The sequence below is a fragment of the Sinocyclocheilus grahami genome, unplaced genomic scaffold, assembly GCF_001515645.1.
Source record: "Sinocyclocheilus grahami isolate Dianchi unplaced genomic scaffold, SAMN03320097.WGS_v1.1 scaffold1095.1, whole genome shotgun sequence".
NCBI classification, from domain to species: Eukaryota; Metazoa; Chordata; class Actinopteri; order Cypriniformes; family Cyprinidae; genus Sinocyclocheilus; species Sinocyclocheilus grahami.
Window position 1 is genome coordinate 443,691 of NW_015506274.1, and position 5,007 is coordinate 448,697.

A 5,007-nucleotide genomic window follows, 5' to 3' on the forward strand; every position below is an offset into this window, starting at 1 on the left:
CTGAGAGCTGTCCGCCATTGTGTCGACTCCGGTGCAGGGGAAGACAAGAATGTCTCCGATTAAGCAATTGAGGTGTTTTGTTGTTGGATGTAATAATGAACATAGCAGTCATCATTTACTCCCGACATCTGAGCCACTGAAGATGCAGAGGATTAAAGTTACTTTTGTTTTTGAAGGGAATGCCTAAATGCTTATTTGTTTGCGCGAATCATTCGTGATCCAGAAGTGAGTACAAGGGTTTTCTATTAATCTTTGCAAATCGCCTTTCCTAATATGTGCTAGTTAGCAAGTTTTGCGGCTAAAGTTTACAGTCTGCTCGTCACCCCACGGAAGAGAGGGGCGGGGTGAGCAGAGCTCATTAGCATTTAAAGCAACATGGACTAAAACAGCTTGCTGAAAACAGAGCTGATTTTGACAGGGTAAAAATTGTGTTTTTTACACTACCATTGAGAAATTTTCACCAAAGTATGTTATAGACTTTTCATTAAGACCCTATAGAATCATATCAACTTGTGGAAAATGAGCGTCCAATGACCCCTTTAAGTTTTGAAGAGTTTTCATTAACACTTTAGATTTGGGAATATTATAAATTAGTTGATAATTGGCTGTTTATTACCACTGTTGGGTAGTAACTAGTTACTTACTAGTAACGCATTACAGTAAAAATATTACTTACTACCTGGTAACTAGTAGTGTAACTAATTACTAATGTAAGTAATGATATTACAGTTACCATCAACCAATCAATTACATTAATTACAATCAATCAAATTCAATCATCCCAATTAATTTTCATAATTGTTATGAACACGTGACATCACCAACGCAGCAAGCTAGCTTCGCCGGAAGATGGCGAAGCCCACATCATATAGCAGCTTGAAATACAGCCATTATATTAATTTTGTAGGGAGAAAGGATGACAAAAACATCAATGCAACATGTAAATTGTGTAGTGGTACTAAGACTTTATCTACTGCGAATCCCAACATGTTTGGATGGTTCTACCTGCTTGAGCCCTGTTGCAGATTTTACTATGTTGCTGCTTTATTAAATAACAGAGGTTGTTTAAAAAATGTGGCTTGTCATCAGTTTGAGTCAGTTGTACTCTTCATTCATCTGTAACTTTCATGGATTCAGATTTACCAAGTTTTTGGGATGTGATGATGGAAAAGTAATGTAACTAGTAATGCAACTAATTACTGTTGGCCAGGAGTAATAAGTAGTGTAAAAATTACGTTTGAAAGAAGTAACTAGTAATAAGTAATATATTAAATTTTTTGAGTTACTAGGCCAACACTGTTTATTACTTACAAAGTACATATTAATGCCTTATTCTGCATGATCATATTCTACATCCCTTAACCCTACCCAATACCTAAACAACAACTCTCTTACTTACTATAAATAAGCAATACATTAGGAGTTTACTAGAGAAATCTTAGTTAATAGTGAATATGTGTTCTCTAATCTAAAGTGTTACTGAATCTTTACACAGCTGTTGTAAATTACACTTCTGCTGCTGTTTATAAGTTATATGAACAACATTTATGGAGCTTCCATGATGTTGTCTGTGCTTTTTTAAGTTTGACAGATGTGGACACTATGAACTGCATTTGGAAAAGGACTGCGTGAAGATTGTTTAAAAATTCTCCTTTTGTGCTTTACAGAAACAAAACAAAAAAGACACATACTGTACAGTACAGGTTTGGAATGACATAAGGGGGAGTAACTTGCAACAGAATTGTCATTTTTGGGTGAACCAAACTGAAATTATTCGACAGGTGTTATTGTGATAATTCATTACCGCAGGTGGCAGCCGCAGCATTTCCTAACATTTTGGCAGTCTGTTGTTTAGATTTGAAGAGGCGTTTCCAGTGTTCAGGGCTGGTGTAGCAGAGATGCTTATTCTGAGCGATGACCACATCACCGTCACTGATCTCCCTCAGAGAACGCAGGCCGAAATGTGTGATTTCAGTTTGGGTGACAGCAAAGCTGAAGGCACCTCTGTGGGAACAGAAAGGAAACACGGGGTGTCTTTAGCATGTCAAAATTCTCAGAGATTGCTGACATATTTGAGACTGCAGTATTTTGACTTACTGCTTTTTTGTACGTCCACGGATGACCTCAAGGTTCTCAAAGGCACTGAGGGATGGAATGTCTTTCGGCCACTGCTGAATCACCAGGTAGCCTTTGAGTTAGGAGAGGAAGAATATCTTCAGGAATGTTTACAAACACTGAGGGGCTAAAGGTCCCCTACATGAAACACCATTTTAACCATTACAAATGTCCAATATTAAACCCCAGCATTCTCACCAGTGATTTCTTTTACAGTTTTGAATACGTTGAGCTTGGCCGGGTCCAGTTCTGGAGTTTTAGTATGCTGGTCACTGTAAATAATAGTAATAAGAAGGATATCAGAGATTGTAAAAGATTTGGCTCGATCACACAAATCTAAATAATTAAAAAATGGAAAATATTCAAAGTATGATTGTCTTAAAGCAACATGGAATGGTACTAAGAAATGTGGAATCAAATCGTATTTCTCAGAGAGCATGAAACATCCTTCTCACCCATTAAATGTCGTGGTGAGAATTGCAACACCTCCGCTGATTTTTGTGCAGTTCTCAAAGGAATCAATGTTGCTGGCATTGATTGACAGGACATTGGTCAGAGGCCCCATTCCCAGCCCATTGCAAACTAGAGGGAAGGTGGGAAACATATTAACTGCAACGTCTTTCTTAAGTAAAGAATTAGCCATGAAGGCAATAATAAATTCAACACTTATGCTACCAGTAAAAGGTTTAGACACACTTGATTGAATTTATGCTTTGAATGATCCAAAAAAAACGTTAGTACAAATGACTTTAGTTTGAAAACTAATTTAAATTAATCCTATGTATGACTGTTTCTGCAAAAAGTAAATTTGTGCCTGTCAACTATCCTGAAAATAAATGCAAACATAAAAGTACACACATTATATATATATTTTCAATATGATGGTAGGACAGACTACTAACAGACACTGTAATAAATTAGTTTTTATAGCGTTACATTTTAAAAAAAATTCTATTAAAATAAAAGTTGTAATGCACCTAAAACAAGACTAATGTGTTTGCTCAACTAGGAAAAAAAAGATAAACAAACAAGCTGGATTTTTTAATTCTTTTTAAAGGAAAATATTGTTACAAAACAGCCTATACCTGACCAGCAGTCTCAACTGTACCTTTTGGACACAGGCCATCACACTTCTTACATTTCCGAACTCCACCCTCATCCACCTCATAGGTGCCAGGGCTGCATGTTCTTACACATGCCCCATGGTCTGTCACGACATAGTTGTCTGAGAAAAAAAAAACTCCAGAGTCATTAACCACAACCAACCAAAGCAACACAACACAACATCATTCTGTCATGGTTATGTCGCTTTCTGAAATGTTATTCAGAAACCAAAGTTGAGCATCAGTTGACGAGTATTTCTCTCTGCCTGGAATGTGTCAATTAGATTTTAACCCTGGTCCCCTAAAACATTAATCTCCAGAATGCAAGAATTCAAGATTTCTTTAGATTTAGATTTAATCTTAAGATTTAATTGTTTTAAGTGTTTTTAGTTTGCGTTGCGTAAATCTGTGATGAAACTGATTGTATTGCTGCCCATTTTGGTCAGGGCACTCCTCTGAAAGAGATTTTTAATCTCAGAGAGTCTTTTCTGGTTAAATAAAGGTTAAATAAAAATAAAAATTAAAAATTAAAGCGATAGCTTACCCCAAAATGACATTTTTGTCATTATTCACTCACCCTCATGTTGTTCCAAATCTGTATGAATTTCTTTCTTCTGCTGAGCACAAAAGAAGATATTTTGAAAATGTTGGTAACCAAACAGTTACCAGTAGCCATTGACTTCCATAGTATGGAAAAAATACCATGGTTAAAGTAAATGGCTACCGGCAACTTTTTGGTTATCAACATTCTTTAAAATATCCTTATTTTGTGTTCACCAGAAGAAAGACGAAAGGTTTGGAACAACATGAGGGTGAGTGAATGATGACAAACTTTTCATTTTGTCATGAACTTTTCTTCTCTCTGCACACTGAGTCCGAAATTTTCGTATGCGTTTTTTTGTATTCGAAATCCTAAAAATGTGTCACGCACAGAAACCTTGCACACTGAGTCCGATGCGTATTAATTAATCCGTTGCGAATAAATTCGCAAAAAAGCACTAAATGGAGTCTTCAAGCATTGAGGATGATTTTGTTGTCCTCTCGCTTCTTAAAAAAAGAAAAAGAATCCCAATCCTGAGATATAGAGAGGACGGAGAGTTCCCCCTCAGGAGCAGCCCGATTATCCCGGGCGATTCAAAGTTTACTTCAAGATGTCAGTGGCTCAATTTGATGCTTTTGCTAGTGATACCAGAGCCACATATTAAAAGAAGACCACCAATTTCTGTGAACTCAGTGTGCAAGGATCTATATACAGTGCTTTGTACTGCGAGACGAAGTGGATGAACTTGACAATCGTCATTCTGGATTTTGGTGTTCGCTTGTACGGTGGCTCTGAACTGTCAAAACACCTCTCAAAATGCTTGCTACAGATGCGAAAAACTTAAAAAATCGAACCCGATCCGAATTTTTTAATGACGGACGAATATTTCGGAGGCAGTGTGTAAACGTGATTGACATAATGTGAGGTTTTATTTTTGAACGTGTGAAAATTTTGGACGAAATTTTCTGACTCAGTGTGCAAGGATCTATATACAGTGCTTTGTACTGCGAGACGAAGTGGATGAACTTGACAATCGTCATTCTGGATTTTGGTGTTCGCTTGTACGGTGTCTCTGAACTGTCAAAACACCTCTCAAAATGCTTGCTACAGACGCGAAAAACTTAAAAAATCGAACCCGATCCGAATTTTTTAATGACGGACGAATATTTCGGAGGCAGTGTGTAAACGTGATTGACATAATGTGAGGTTTTATTTTTGAACGTGTGAAAATTTTGGACGAAATTTTCT

At 36.8% G+C, this 5,007-nt stretch overlaps 1 pseudogene; it reads right to left on the reverse strand.

Moving 5' to 3' along the window:
• LOC107566722 (epidermal growth factor receptor-like) overlaps positions 1-5,007 on the reverse strand; it is a 31,509-nt pseudogene that overhangs the window by 14,337 nt on the left and 12,165 nt on the right.